This window comes from Macrobrachium rosenbergii, chromosome 16, assembly GCF_040412425.1.
Source record: "Macrobrachium rosenbergii isolate ZJJX-2024 chromosome 16, ASM4041242v1, whole genome shotgun sequence".
Taxonomy (NCBI): domain Eukaryota; kingdom Metazoa; phylum Arthropoda; class Malacostraca; order Decapoda; family Palaemonidae; genus Macrobrachium; species Macrobrachium rosenbergii.
Genome location: NC_089756.1, coordinates 17026226 through 17043725, shown reverse-complemented (window position 1 = coordinate 17043725; position 17500 = coordinate 17026226). Strand labels below are relative to the sequence as shown.

Genomic DNA, 17500 nt, shown 5'->3' with positions numbered 1-17500 from the left:
TGGTAACTGCCGACGACTGATTGCTATGCCTTATGCTTTGTTTATGTTGTTTTCTTCGTTCTTTGCAGGATTTGCTGCTTTCGCCGAAGTAACGCTCTTCTCAGCCTAGACGCACTGCCATGTATATGCCCCCTTTACCTCTTCCCCCTCTACCAACTTTTTGTTTCTGTTTTATTCCCGATGGTGTTTTTGTAACAGCCTATCAATTTGAAATTATCTTGCTTCCTGTTGATGGGTGAAATAGTGCTGTTGTCTGGGACTGTGTTTTCTTCCCTTTCAAACGTTCCTTTTATATCCCTTCCCTCTCCCAAAAATAGAATACCTGAGGGAGAGTTTTAGGAGATTAGGAAACCCTAAGCACTGGTGGGATTGTGCACACATTAGGGCAAGAAAAAACTACTTTGGGGAGAGGGAAGGGATAGAAAAGGAACATTTGAAAGGGAAGAAAATAATCACAGTCCCGGACAACAAAACTATTATACCCATCAACAGGAAGCTAGATAATTTCAAACTGATAGGCAATTACAAAAACACCATCGGGAATAAATAGAAACAAAAAGTTGGTAGAGGGAGAAGAGGTAAGAGGAGGGTATACATGGCAGTGTCTAGGCTGTGAAGAGCATCACTTCGTCGAAAGCGGCAAATCCTGCAAAGAACGAGGAAAACATTATAAACAAAATATAAGGCACTACAATCAGTCGTTGGCAGTTGCCAAGCACTGTTGGGAAAAAGACCACAAAATAGACTGGGAAAATATGAATTTTTTGTACAGAAACACTAACAAAACAGCCAGGCTGATTGTATAAAATACCTTCATAACATGCGCAAACAATGTAACGGCAGGCAATATTGGAAACAGATTTGAAGATAGCCTATCAAGAGAAATTGTATACACCATAACAGACAAGAGGACACGCAAAAACGCAAGAGATCACATGGACCACGCACACCCACTTGAAGCCGCAGGTAGAGAAAGGCCAAGGTCACGAGGGCGGGGCCACACAGGAGAAGGAGGGTAATCAAAGGATTAAAGAAGCCACCATACTGAATTGGAAAAACAAGGGGTTTAATCCACTGCCCCATACCCATATAAATACATCTGGACTATGTGTCTGGTCATTCTAGGGATACTTGACAATGAGGACTGTCAGTTCTAGAAAGCTTGTAACTTTTCCTGAATAAAAATCTCTGCTAGATACCATTCAGTTTTAATATATATATATATATATATATATATATATATATATATATATATATATATATATTAAAACTGGATGGTATCTAGCAGAGATTTTTATTCAGAAACTGTATATAGCTGCTGTGGTGGCGCAGTGGTATGATCCTTGGCTACCAGTTGAGAGGGACAGGGTTCAAAGCCCGCTGCTCACTGGTGGCTCGGATTGTGCCACTGCAAAAATCCGGCAGCCTGTCAACATAACGGTCCAAAAAAACCCGAGAGGTTCAGTAGGAGAACAGGTACCCGCCCTAGGGCTGGAGAGATGAACAGTGGGCCTAGCGACACACTGGCCATGTGTCATAGACACTGGGACCTGTCCCATCTCTGGCTGTCAGCCTAAGAAACAGGAGATCAGCACCTGCCCCATGAGCCTACAGAGGCCCAGGAGGACTTTAACTTTAACTTTATTTATATATATATATATATATATATATATATATATATATATATATATATATTTTTTTTTTTTTTTTTAAATATTACTGCTGTTCACCCTCGTAACATTTGTCTGTAGAAATACCAGCCTGACCAAGACAGGGAAGAGCTTTTGTCCCACATTAGGAGCGTTTTCAGTTCAAACTTCAACGTCCGTTATAGCAGCCGAGTCACGTAGGCAGTTGAAATTGTAACATTCACATGTAGGAAGGAACTTGGTAGTATTTGGGCATTTCACCCTACAGGAAAATTTCCATATCCACCCTTAGAATAGGTGGTCCTAAAGTCTTTTTTCCTTTCTACCTGTCCCTCTTGGCGAATGTTTTTGACAAAAAGATTAAGACGCCTGAGGAAATGAATGCATCCCTGTCTGACCTAGGGCGGTCAGAGAACAGACGAGAGAGAACCAAACTTTCGCGGAGACAAGACGTCCTTTTGGCCTCTCCACCCGGTGTCTATTATTTCTATTAGTGAAGTGAAGAATCATTATCCAGACTTCTGATCGTCCGTTGTATGCGCAGCAACGCTTCGTCCTAAGGTAAAGTCTGTTTTTTGTTCAAAACTTCGTCTATTCTTTTATCCTCTTTTCTGTATTTCCAAATCTTCTTTGTTTCATCCTCCAGCCACTACTTACGGTATATGCTATTAAGAAGGCTAAGATTAAGCCCAAATTATTATATTGTCTAGAGTTAGCCGAATTATTCCAGTAAGACTCGGGATTTAGGCAAGCAAGTCATTTTTACGACTCTGGTATTCGTTGTGCCTTGCGTTCATTGTTTGGAAGACTGTTGTGCTTTTTTGTATTTAATACCATCTTAACAAGTAGAGATTTTTCTGCGTCCGCAGTTGGTGACGTTTATCATAAAGTCTTTATTCCTTGAATATTCTTTGTTAAGGTAAATTACCCTTAACTGGCGACCTTTGGTTAATTAACGTCTGTCTTTGAGGTTAATTCGTGGCTTCAAGTGACAGGTTACGTGTATTCTTGGCATGCAGGGCCGTGAAAAATTACGTAAATTAAACAATACTTGATCAGCCAAGACGTGCACGTAACAATATATATATATATATATATATATATATATATAGATAGATAGATAGATAGATAGGTAGATATACTGTACTGTACATTAAGCTATAAATTTCGTTTAATATCCAAATCACTCTACCTCGGAAATAACATCGAAGGGGAATTATAATTGATAAGTGGTTCATCACCTGGCAGGCTCAAACTGCCGAACAGCGAGTACCAACGACGTTCAGTGGACGCTCTAGACCACTCGGCTGTATATATAATCACTGCGATGCAATAAAAATTCATATATATATATATATATATATATATATATATATATATATATATATATATATATATATATATATATATAATTATATATATATATATATATAATTATATATATATATATATATATATATATATATATATATATATATACAGTATATTTGTGTGTGTATGTGTGTACATGTTCGTGTGCGCCCACGCACAAATGTCACTTTATACACATAAACAACCAAACATTTCCTTTCACCTCTAAGCCTATCAATACTAGTAATTAGCCATTCAAGGCTTGAATAAGCTCCCCGTGTTATATTCTGTATATATCGTCTGAGTTTCCGTTGAAGGGAATGACACATTAACCATTGCATTGTTTTTGAGAAGATAAAATGTTAGTTATTCTTGTCTTGAAATCACTACAGTACTGTTGGTGTGTAAATTCAAATGTATATCAGCCAAAGAATTATTTTATTTCCTCTGAGTCTTAACCAGTAGGATCCACATGATATGTGAATAATGTTCCCCGTCTCTCTCTCTCTCTTTATATATATATATATATATATATATATATATATATATATATATATATATATATATATATATATATATATATATATATGCGTGTGTGTGTGTATGTATATATGTATGAGTTTAAAAGGCCGAGACCTAAGTTCTAAGATACAGTTATGACTCATCTCCCCCACTGGGCGAGATGAATCACAACTGTATCTTACTACTTATGTCACTGCATCTTTAAACCTATACATGCATGCGTGTTTACTTACATACATGCAGTTGTGATTCACCTCATCCCTTGGGCACACATAAACCCGTTACAGGAACGGAATCAAGCTAAAGAATTAGGAAAATATCGATGAACGTAGCCTTCCAGTCTCTGCTGAACTACTTAATTCTTGAGGTGATTATATTCACATGCTATTTTCGGGTATTAATAAATGGATGTATGACACAGGTGGGACAAATGGCGGTGGTAGTCAGTTAAATGGCTCTGGAAATCGATGACCAGTGTTGTTTGATTATTATTAGCTGAATGGAGGACGCTGAATTTCAAACCAGACAAAGTCGGGTAAAGATTTGGGGCCCACTGTGAAAGGAGAAATCCCTAACCGGCAGAAAAAGATCGGAAAGAGGAGATATTTCTCAGGTGTAATCATAAGGAGGGGTTCATAAGGAAATGAAGAAACTGAGCATTAACTAATCTTGTACAGGACAAGGAGCAGGATGAGGGACCGGGTCATTAAATAAAAGAATGAAAAGTTTATTAAAAAAAAGCAGGCCAGTTGGGAACGCAGTCATAAATAGGGGAAAAGATTATACGTAAAACGTCTAAACAAGAAGCTACAAAGAGCAAAGAGTAATAATTTCAAGAAATATCTAAATCTTTCATGCGTAAAAGAATTAAAGATATGTTAGGAAATGTCCGCTGATAATTGTCATACATATAAGCCAAGACGAGAAAAGAAAAGTTTTAATGAAAAACAGTTTCATCGGTGCTGTGTCTCCAACAAAGCGCAAGAGACAAGAGTGAGTGCGTGGGTGTTTGGGAAAAACGTCCTTCAAGAGATGTACCACCCGAACAGAGCGATGTTAAATCTCTGGAGGACGATATATCCATATTTCATCAGTCCTTTTCGTGCGAGGCATAGGTTCCAAAGCGTAATGTCCACCATTTCCATAATGGTAGAGTACATACAGAGTGCATCACCAGAGAACCCCGAGGGCTTCCATTATACTTCTTCGCGCGTAGGAAATAGCTGTGATTTTACGGTTAATGTCGTAAAAAAAACATATCGCGTTAGGAGGTGAGGTGTGGTTACGATGGAAGCGTTAGAGGACAACGACAGAATATTCGACTGCTCAGGGACATATTCTGAAATCTTAGGAAAAATCTTGGCGAAAAGAAAGCCTTCATGAAAACGAAGTTCATTTAAGTGAAGTTCACTTCAAAATACTGAATTTATTCGAAAAATGTTTACGAAACAGCAGAAGAGAGCTGAGATTTTATCCATAACCCAAAACACTTTTCAGCCAAATGAATAAATAAATATAAAAGAAAAAACTTGAGCTGTTAGAAGGATATGGCTAAATATATGGAAATTAAGACAATTAAATAGTAGATCATCAACCTTTACGTTTACAATTTACGAACGATTACCAATAAATCACAATTTTACAAGCCGTTTACTTGTTCACCCTGCGCTGACCTTAGAAGAAATTTAGCACCTAACAGAGTGATCCATATTTCACTTAGACTTGAATATATGCCTACAGATCACTACGGAATCTTTCGTAATTATCATCAAAACAAATCGTGTAGGACATAATGTGTTACTGACATAATTTCCACATCAACTAATCCAACAAAGGGTTGTAATTAGCAAATAAATACTTAATCACTTTTCTTTAGAATTCTTATGACAGCGTACTAGACTAAATTCCTAAAAGCAAACCAAATGTCATCTTTCTTTTGCTCTTTCACCTAATTAATTGCTAAATATAACAATAATAATGAAAATTCCCGGGGGAGATAAAATGGATAATGAATTTAGACATTTCTCCTCAAAAACTCCATTCATTATAAGAGCTTACAAAGAAACTGCCATTAGCTAAACATTTTTCCTGAAATATTTTCTTAGGAAAATTATTATCTAAGAACATGTCACAGAAACTGAAAGTTTTGCCATAAATATAAAAACTGATAAAACACAAATGAAACACCATCAACATACTACACAACAGTTTAAGGGCGCACTTCCAAAAGCTCACTAGCATAAGAAGATGGGGACAAAAAGAAATTAGTATTAGGTTAGAGGAAAGTCCATCCAAAAATGTATTATTTTAGTATATAAAGTCCTAGTTTGAGGAATAAAGATTGAAGCGGAGCAGCCTTTTCGTCCTACTTTCGAACATTCTTCAGTACTACTGGATATCAAATGATTATATGTATGTATGTATGTATGTATGTATGTATATATATATATATATATATATATATATATATATATATATATATATATATATATGATATCTATGTATATATGAATATATGTATATATATATATATATATATATATATATATATATATATATATATATATATATATATATATATATATATATGATATCTATGTATATATGAATATATGTATATATATATATATATATATATATATATATATATATATATGATATCTATGTATATATGAATATATGTATATATATATATATATATATATATATATATATATATATATATATATATATATATATATATAAACATTTATATGTAAATGGCTTCTATCACGGGCGTGACGACATGATACCGAAAATAACAGAGTATAAGGCTTCATGCCTGGCTTGAAAATGATTCAGAGTGAAAGCGAAAGATCTGGCAGTCCCTTGTTTCAATTTGTGGCCAAATACTCTGTATATGTATGTATGTATTTCCTGACCAAGTGCAACTGTATATTTGTGGGATTTAATGCTCATCTTATCAAAAGACACAGCACAATTTAACACAACCCAACCAAAAAGTTCCTCAGTCATCTATATGATAAGCAAACTATTTGTCAAAGGGAACAGACTTCGTAAAGGATCTTCTGAACATCGATAAAGAATTGAAGAACAACCAAAATCTGATTAATCAGTTAATGGCCCCATTTGAAAACTCTAGCATAGACGATAAGGTTGAATCTGTGGCATTTAAAATTTAAAAAATAATTCAAAAGAAGCACCATCAAAGAGACTTAATTGCTGACCTTTTAGTTGAAATATACTCAGAGCTAATTTGGTCCACCATTTGCAGTACACACATCACGCACACGCGCACATACGTACATATATATTTATGTACATATATATATGTATATATATAAATCATATGTATACATGTATGAATTATACACACACATATACTGTATATATATATATATATATATATATATATATATATATATATATATATATATATATATATGTGTGTGTGTGTGTGTGTGTGTGTGTGTTTGTGTTTGTGTGTATAAGGCAAAATAAATTAACACATTACAGTGGACTGAGAAACGTTCTACAGGAACATATATCCACATAATTCTTGATTTGTTTTTATGATATTCAGACTGTGTCAAGCGAAACGCTGGGACAGTTTCGGCCATGCGACGTTTAATACAGTGAAAAGATGGAGTTAAAGTAGTTAGACAGCAATATGAAAGCAATCCAGGAAAAGAAGGAGATGAAGTACAAAGAAATGAAGAAAATCCCACAATTGCACTAAGAAGTAACATTTAGAGAGGTTGGACAACAAGACCGAAGAAAGGAAGCTGGGATGGAGGTAAAGTAAAAGGGAGAAAAAGTGGCTGCAACTAGGGATCGAAGGGGCGCTGCAAACACCCTGTAGTAATGCCTGCAGTACACCATGTGGGCTGCACTGACGGCACGGAAGAATGAAATCTGAGGTATCAGGAATTCCGAAAATATCCCAAAGACTATTTTTAAAAACCTCTGCAACAAAATATACACACATTTGATTGCTAACCCCAGCATATCCAGAGATGAATACATCCCCATTACTTCGAGCATTCATTATCATCGTACTATAAACAAATTGAATATATAATGAACTCATGTACATTATATAAAATCATTTATGATAACGGATACACCACCTGGGAATACATACGCTACATAATTATCAAAGAATTGTTAGCAAGACAAAAATACATTCAATAAAACAAACAAAAAAGATCTACTCAGTATTGAATCAATGATATATTGCAAAATACATCTGCTATAGAATATAATACATTTTTTACTATAACATTCTGGTACAGTGTCAGAATATAATTTGGAACCTTAAAGAGCTACGTAAATATTTTTCTCATTGCTTTGCTACTTTTAATTCTAAATCCCGTTTGCTCACATTCACATCACTTATCACCATAGTTTATACAGCACACATTACTCCCTAGGTGCTGAATGTCAATATGGGTGAATCATGCTTTTTCATGCTTAAAAAGTTCCAGATTTTTAATCGAAATTGTATTCTTCGGAACTGAACACTGTAAACATGGGCTCTTCCCCGAAAGAGAGCCCTCTAAGTATTGCTTTTTGAGATTCAAGTGTATGTCCCTTTCCTCTCCTTCCCTCCCCCACCCTTCTTCTCTCCATCTCCTACCTCCCTCTCGCCCATTCTCCCTCGCCAACCCAGACTGTAACACCCACTGCCGTTCTGTTTGTAACAGATTTCTAGTCAGAATTTGGTTAACTTTTGACGGAAAGTTGATCGCTCACGTCTGTTATATTTTCATCTTCTCTGTCTCCTTCCGCAGCTGTGACCCACAACAGTCTCCTAACAACAAGGCATCTTAGCCTCTACTTAAGTGGTCTGCTGAAAAACTCAGAGGAAATTGCTAAATAATGTGAAACTGGTCGGACAAAATTATATAAAGCCCATCATCAAAATGTCCCATTTTTTCCTAAATTCACATATTTTCTAAAATTTATGAAGGCTAATCCGCTGCACATTTCGTTCTTATCTGAATAAGTATTAAATCCTCCTCTAAGGTAACAGAGTCCCCATCCCACTATACATACTATAATATTTCGCAGTAGGAAAACAGAATTTACAAACTTTTATAACTAGTGATGATTGATACTTAATATACAAATCACACAATTCCAGATGCTCTAGTTCAATTACCGTCCCTTCATAACGGTGCATTAATATTACTGAAATTAATATGCGCCCTAAACCATGATAATGAGATTCATGGTTTCTCACAGATGCTTTTGAACTGCCGGCTTTATCCATTTAAATGATGCCTAGTGACGCCAAGGCTCATTATACTGTTAACACTGCAAAGAAGGTATACCATAAAAATATATTACTCTAAATGTAGTCAGTCCTGTAAGGAAACCGAGATCAAATTTAGAGACCCTACGTGATCAGTTATAGTTTTCATTCAAGTTTCAAAATGAATTATTCGGTCGATATTTCATAGCAAGTCGAGCAAATTTTGTAAATAGAATTGTAAGCCATTGTAAGATCTTTCAGCAGACTGCATTTGTATTATATTACAATGCTTGTGACGAAAAATCAAGAAGCAAGGAATAACTAGAATTGGAGTTTTTTCCCATCCTCATAAGCTTCTGATGGCTAAATTCTAAATGCCTAACATAACCTATTCAATCTCAAGTGTTCTATAAAAGAATGTTTTTTTTCTTACTTTCAATTATTTTCTAAAACTAACATTCTTGATTCAGTTTCAGTCACAATTATTTAATGTATTGTGGCATTTTTGCTTACAATAAACTGCCAAGAAGTTTCATCAATATTTCATTTACTATGGTTTCCGATTCTTATCGTGTAATGAAGCCTTCAGTAATTTCTCATTTATTTCTTTATTTGGTTATACAGTGCCAAATATTCTTTATTCCATTATCCTTTTTCGCTTAATCATATCAGTTATCAGACGTTGTCTCTGCGATGACCCAGTAAAAGATATCTATCTATCCATGCATATATCTATCTGTCTGTCTGTCTATCTATTCAAAAGGTAACTATATAAATTAATAAATTGTTGCTTATGACAAGTCAAGAGTTTTCAGTTCATGTGACGTTCGCTTTAGATTTTTGTTTTTAGTGGAGCCTAATTGGTCAAAAGTTACGAAAAGGGATAATAGCTTCCTGTCCACCTATCCATGTTGGGATAGAGAACTTAAAAAATAATCTGTGATTTTATCCAGACGAAAATACGTTTAAAAGCAGAATCAAAGCAAGGACAGGTGTTTGCAAAAGTCAGCCTTGAAATAAATCTTTTCATCACGGCTAAAACAAGTTCTCTCCTGGGATGAAAATCAGAATAAAATGAAAATAGATATTTACCAAGGTTTCATTGTATTTTGTTGATAAATTACAGTAATCACCTCTTAACACATACATCACATTATTTGTAGTTGATGTGCAATGCTAGGGTATCATGTAAATAATGATATTTTAGAGGAACTATTTCGATGCCAACATTCACTAAGTGTGTTTCTGCATCATAAAAGAAAGATTATTAAAACTCGAGTATTGAGTTCGCCCCAGTGAAATCCCCTGACACATATATCCACATCAATAGTTTCGTGCGAAATATATGTTTCCGTGTAAATACACTAATTATACTTCAACTTCTGACTCTCATCGGGTTCGAACTCAGGTCTCTCAAATGTAAGGCAAGGGCGCTACCAGTTGACCCACATAGGTTATAAAATAAGTATGGAACCTAAGTACTTCTGGACCTGAGGTTTTTCCGGGGCAGGCTGCTGCCTAACATGCTATCGAGTTTTACCCAACATTTACAGATAAGAATGTGCTTTCATTCCAAATTATTCGATGAATATGACATAACAGAATTATAATGAACTTTCAATTTATAACTAGCCTTTGTATGGAAGCATGGGATAATATACTAGGAAATATTTCTCCGATCTTACTCTTATTATGCCTTGCCCATAAGTGGGTCCTGGCCTTGCCATACGCCACCTCTCCTATCAAATATCTTTACTTTCTACATCGATTTTTTGCTTCAGTTATCAACAAAAAGGAACAGACAAACACGCACTTGTGTCTTCTTTTTCCACCTCCTCTTCAGAGCATCAGACATTGAATGTCTAAGATAAATGCGAATAAGCTTTAAATGCTTCATATTTATATGGAAAAATGTCCAGATTATACCACAGTAATCTTCTAACAGATGAGGGTTCCCACGGGGACCTTTCCAGAATACCACATTTTCTTAATTCCGTCTCATTTTTCTTGTTCTATTTACTGTTTTTTTCTGGAGGATGGCAGCCATCTGTAACCATCCATTTGCTATTCATGGGAAAGTTAACGATCCTTGGAATACTAGGCAAATCCTTTCATCATGCTCGGTATGAAGCTGCATATTCCTTTAGCATTCATTACGTGGCAAGCGAAATAAGGGTGAAAATAGGGTAAGGTTTTCATGAGTGCATTTTATAACACCAGGTTTACCTGGGCGAAAACTAAGCATTCTTCAAACGTTTGTTACAGTGAAGTACGTGTGAAGTATCCGCAGAGTTTTCTGAAACGTTCTTTTACTTTACAGTAGTCTGATTTAATTCTCTACTTGGCGACACTCGGCTGGTTTCCTCGGCATTTAAGAAATGGTAAGTGAGATATGTGTTATTTACGCCGTGAGTATAAACATCAACCCATCCCTTTCTTTAAACAACAGTGTGACTAATCTTAATATAATAATTTGGCGACACTAGGTCAAAAAAACAATTTAGACCTTACTCTAGAGCCATCAGAAATTCTTTTTATTCTCTCTGATTGAACGAAAATCGCATATATAACTGGTGTCGTATGAACGCCACCTAGATTTTCCTTCTAGGAATCTAGGTTTATGAGGCAGTAAGTGAAATATGGATACACAACACCGTAGAGTTTATCCAAAATTTTATTGACCTCTGTCCGATAGTGAATAACTTGTAAAATTCTACATATCGTACAGTTATTGAATAGGACGCAAAATACATAATTCTGATTAGCTATTACAAATGTCTGTTTACGTCTCCCACGAAATATGATAGATGCTCAGCAAGAAGGAGAACAAGCGTATTTTAAAAGACTGCAAGGAAACCACAAAAACCGATCAATCGTATTTTTCATTCTTCTAGTATACTATTTACATTATAATTAGAAACAGCTTTTTACATGTTCTGAGCTTCCGATTTGAAATCATTTACTTTTAAAAGCATTACTAACGTCGTTACTGTTACTACTAAAACTATTACTATAATTACTGCTATTATTTAAGATAGTGCAAGTATGACCATCATTTCTGCCACTGCCATTGTTATTACCTTAAAACCCTCAATTTAACGGTCTTAACTGTTCATTATACTAACTATAAGACAAACCTTAAAGAGAAAATAAATATTCATGCCTTAGCAAAGCCAGAATGCAAAAGATTTCACCTTTGTCACCAAATGTACAAGTGTTTTTCCATATACATCACCATCAGCGCAATTATGGTTTATAATGAATGGAAAAGCATCAGTAATCTTCATAATAATTATGATTTTTTACAGACTGAAAATCAGTGGTAATCTTTATTCTTAAAAAAGTGAAAATACGGTGCCAGCAAACGAGGGTTGCTAGACTTTACCTTCGAGAAAGACGCACATGCGCGGAGATTGCGAACTCCTTGGCATAACAAGTGGAAACATTTTTAATAATCTGTGTCAAGTTTGTCTCCACTTTAGCTTGTTATCAAAAAATGGAAAGGGATAACAGCCATGAAAAAGTTATCATCATCGGCGAAAGAAACTTTGGAATAGAATGTTGTCCAAGTCATCAGTCTTTAAATCAAATTCGACCTTCAGCACGCTAACGTAAACCTTGGAAACTTATTATGCGAAGGACAATGATGACGTTGTAACAAGTGTTATGTGAACTCAAAATTCTAGTGATGGAAACATCATTGATAAATTTGTTCTGGAAATAATGCTACTTGATATGAGACTTAGTTTCATATATATATATATATATATATATATATATATATATATATATATATATATATATATATATATATATATATACAGTATATATATATATATATATATATATATATATATATATATGTGTGTGTGTGTGTGTGTGTGTGTGTGTCCACTGGCCATTATTTCCAGAGATTTCTGCAACCGGATGCTCTGGGAATAATGTTACTTGACATAAGGCTCTTAGTTATATATATTCATATACATAAATACATATATGTATTATATCATATTATATTATATATTATATGTTATATATATATATATATATATATATATATATATATATATATATATATATATATATAATGTGTACTGGTCTTGATTCCCAGAGCTTTCTGCAACCGGAAGTTTATATTTCATAAATTCAATTTAAAGCTCTTTCTTTTCCTCCATTTTATAGATCCGTTTTCCATCTAAGTGTATGTAAGTGTGCTTGAATAAATAGGTTATCACCCATGACTCTTGGGAGCGGAAACTGCAAGAAGAAGCCGCAATATTTCCTTCTGTTTCCTCATTATAAGGCTTCTGAATCATCTCGTCACATGTTTCTGGGGAAAAGAGGCACTTATACTGCATCTTCATATAAATTAATTTCCTATCCAATCATTTTCCTTATCATCATTATTACGTTAGTACAGCTTACCTCATCATCTTATAGAGAAAATTTTACCTCTATATTTCGTGACGTCACTGCGAGTTGCACATAAATTCAGTGTATCGAGTCCTACAACGAAATAATTTCAGGTAATTAAAATACATGTTTCTTGGGTCCTATAAGCTTTCATAGCAGCAGGATTAACATAAAGAGTTATTGATAATTGTTCTCTTTCTTCGAAGCCAAATGATACAGAAACACGGATAATTACGTCTAATGTCTTTAATTATGACTATAACTCTTACGTTTGTCGAACAAATTCTCAGCGTTCGTGAAATAGTTTCACTCCTTTTATCCATACTTCACAACCCCTCATATGCTATATTACTTCTCGTTTAACAGAAAATATTGTTAATCTTCAAGTTTTATAGAATAATGGCTTTACTGTACATATTACCAATGCTAATTAACCTTAAAGGTTAAAGTCATATCCTTATGCAACTAAAGAAATTACTTTCCTTCATTCTGGAACAGATTTATCACATCATGATCCGTAGTAAAATTAAGGAAAATGGTTTAACCTCGTTATATTTTCCGTGGTTCCTTTCGCTCAATACGAAATCTCATGAATAAGAAACTGAGCATTCGTCTCATAATTAACGAAATGCACATCTCTCCCTGATCAAGATTTCCCAAACAAAGACCATGTCTTGGCCAGATTAATCCTTTGGAAATCACTGATAATGAACATTTTCCTTTGTGAATTTCTCCCATTCATCGATCATAAAGTTCTGATTAAGAGACAGCTCGGTAATGACAAACCATTAGGAGAAAGCATCTCTTTTAAATACACATGACGAGTCAGTTCTTTTACGGGATTTTAAGTTCGCATAGACTTGTATCCAAAGGTATATCTGGCTATTTTACTATCGTGTCTTCCTGTTTCTCATCAAAATAAACTGATGCAGGAAAATCAGAGTCCAATTCATTAAAATAAAAATGAAAATTTGGCCATTAGACATTAATTCTCAAGTCATGAAAGAACGTTCCTTTAAAGTTGTGCACACCAGGCACAGAGGGTAATCAACGCCTAAGGAAAAGACTTCCACAATCACAGACAGGCGAACTTGAATTTACTTTTAAAAAATTTTAGGAATCGTTGGAATTTTGAACCTTAACACCAGGTTCAGGACATCCAAAGTTGAAGGAATTTAAACCTGAGCAGAGAAAGTAAAAATATCTAGATGCAAATGTAATGCAGAAATTTGAACTTGAGCACAATGTGTAAAGAATTGTAGAATCCAATGTAATTTAAGTTTGAATACAGATTTTAAAGATACAGAGTGAAAGTTAACTTGAATAAAAAGAAAAAGAAATTCCATAATCAAAGAAATTTGAAAACTAACACAGAAGTCGGGTTATAGAGTCAACGGCAATTTGAACATATACCCATAAAGTAAAGATTTCCAGAGTTAAAAAAGATAGGAAATAGAATACTGATGGTATACGCTTCTTTGTTCAAGTGAAAATGAGAGTTGAATGGAAGATTTGAGATTTAAAGGCAAAGTCTTCTGGAGTTAAAGTTACCAGATCTCAAAGATCTCAGTGTCCAAGAACATAGTAATTTGAGCAAAGATCTTGAAGTATCCTGGGGTCAAGGTAAATTTTATGAACACAAAATGTAAAGAGTTCTAGCTTAAAAGGAGTTTGAATGCTGGTCAGAAAGGGTAACGAATTCTGTAGCCTAAGAAAGTTTGATTTGGATCACAGAGGGCAAAAAATTCCGAAGTTAAAAGGGAATTCAGACGTGAACACAGAGTGTGAAGACTTTCCAAGTCAAAGGAAATTGGCAAAAAGTCTCAAAATTCAGAGAGTTCTAAAATCAAAGGAAAACGGATGATCACCCTCGGGTGATGGAGGAATGCTCTCTTGAACCTGAACGCAGAAAACAGGAGTTACAGAGTTTTATGAAAAGATCAGTAAACAGTCAAGACAGGGCGAAACTCGGCTCTATAAATTTAATAATATTAAATTTATATATTATATTCAAGTGATCCAACTGTGCAAAGCTGAGCAATAAATAGAGCTGCTTAGAAAATAATAACTTTAAGAACCATAGAGAAGGGAATATGCAACGTAACTAAATTGAACTAAACTGGGAGCAAGGTACTATAGCACAAAATAGCAAATGATTATAACCGATGTAAATACCATCAGCAACATGAACACAGTTTGCCAACAGGGAAAATATACTAAGCTGATAACGTGATGGACAAAACGACTTAACTGTTGAACATACTAAAAATATCCAAATGTATACTCAAAAATCAAACATATCCTATACTTCAAATTCAAACCCTTACAAACGCCATTGATATGTAGATTAAATTGCTAAAATCATCTGATGTTAAAAAAATTCAGCAATCCTTCCCATGATGTTAATCATAAGAGGTGGTAATTACCTTTATCTAACTTGGCTCTTGATGGACTACTATCTCATTATTTAGAATCTAAATTGAATTTCCTTAGGTTCCATCAATCGCTCCTCATTAAAAGACATTTGTGAACAATTTAATCCTAGGAAATATTCTCCTGCATGTCACGTCATGAGAAAATCACACATTATTAATTATTGGAGTATATGGAAACCTATATTATTCCTGTTTAATCATAAAAACGTACAGCTCATGCGCCAGTAATACTTCATTTGTGAATCGAGGGGTATCTAACCAGATAATTGCAGGTGTGTCAAAAACTTTCGCCAAAAATTTAGAGTTAGCGCCAAAATGGCGTTTTTTTTTTATACAAATGTACTTATTGTAAATGGAATTCATGTCGGTTTTCCTCTAGAAACTTAGTCATTCATAAGGGATCCTGTCTTTGAGTAATTACCGGTGTTTTCCACTTTCCGATAACTTGAAGCTAAATCATAGGAAGTGCCAAAAACCTTTTTGGCTATGACCCTAAAGGAAAGCTTTCTCCTAATATTCTTGTCTGGGTCAACTTTTATATTTTGAAGTTAGTGTTGCGAAACACAAAAATATAAGTTTTTTTTAAACTAAAGAGCTACTTAGTTCTACATTGGCTTTATTTATTTATTTATTTATTTAAAGAGAGAGAGAGAGAGAGAGAGAGAGAGAGAGAGAGAGAGAGAGAGAGAGAGAGAGGAGAGAGAATCTGAATACAAAATTTAAATACTCATCAACACTTATTTATCAGATGGGTGGACAAACGAAGACGAAGAGGAAAATAACAAACAGATAAACACTCAAACTGTCTTCGGGTGTTTGTGTGTGTGTGTGTGTGTGTGTGTGTGTGTGTGTATGAGAGAGAGAGAGAGAGAGAGAGAGAGAGAGAGAGAGAGAGAGAGAGAGAGAGAGAAAGGGTAGCTTCGAAAGTTGCTGTCACATTCTTTTTATTTATTTATTTTTTTTATTTATTTATTTTTTTTTTTGCGTTTCCTCGTCGCAGCCGAAACTCTGAATGAATGGAGAACCAAGAATGGAACCCGTGAGAGAGCCCGTGAGGTGCATGCGCGCGCCCAGTGTGGGTGGAGGTAAGGCTTATATAGGGCTCGCAAGGCGGCAAATCGGATGGGGCTTTTGACTCACGTGCGCGCTCACCAGCCAGCCAACCCACCTAAGAAGCAGAAGGGGCCTGTCAACGCCACCACCACCGCGGCCGCACTCACTCACTCCCACGGCGACAAACCACACCGACACACGCACAGCTCCTGTTCCATTCCCGTCCCGTCATCGCCGTCGCTTGCTTTACGTCGCTCGTCGTCGTCGTAGTCGACCGCGATTTTGAAAGAGAGAAATAGAGCGAGAGAGAGAAATACAAAGAGAGAAAGAGCTGGACAGAAACACCGCACTGTTTTGTTTTTTCTTCTTCTTCTTCAATCTTCTCGACATCACAGTAACAAGAGCAAACTTTTTTGTTTTTGTTTAAGTTCGCCAGATAAAATTGCAGTCACATGTGCAATGTATCGATAAACACCCGCTTAATCCTCTGGGCAAGAGATTTCGTTTGTATTCACTCTGTCATTTTTCTTCCCATTGCTTTTTCGGAAAGTTTGTGCACCGATTTTACCCGCCTTATCCTGTAAAGTTGTCTTCGTTTGGAACTAGTCATGGTTAGAAAAGATTATTAGTAAAGGAATTCCACTGAATGGGGACTAACAAAGTTTAGGGCACTTTCATGTCAGAGCACGTTTGAGAAATAAGCTTTCGAAGGGTCGGGCACAATAATGGACGCATGACGGCAGTTTCTCGAAAGTGAAAACGGGATAAAACTCATGATAAATTAGATCCCAGTCGCAAAGTGCAACAACGCCGAGATAACG

At 35.2% G+C, this 17500-nt stretch overlaps 2 protein-coding genes across 2 annotated transcripts in view; one reads left to right on the top strand and one right to left on the bottom strand.

Moving 5' to 3' along the window:
- The window catches only part of LOC136847113 (DNA excision repair protein ERCC-6-like), a 248636-nt gene that overhangs the window by 84598 nt on the left and 146538 nt on the right, over positions 1-17500 (bottom strand). The gene's annotated exons all lie outside the window — the stretch shown is intronic.
- The window catches only part of LOC136847115 (uncharacterized), a 140950-nt gene continuing 140196 nt past the window's right edge, over positions 16747-17500 (top strand). Inside the window, exon 1 of the mRNA XM_067118453.1 lies at positions 16747-17500. This exon is cut by the window's right edge and continues 706 nt beyond it. The gene's annotated coding sequence lies outside the window, so the exon portion shown is untranslated.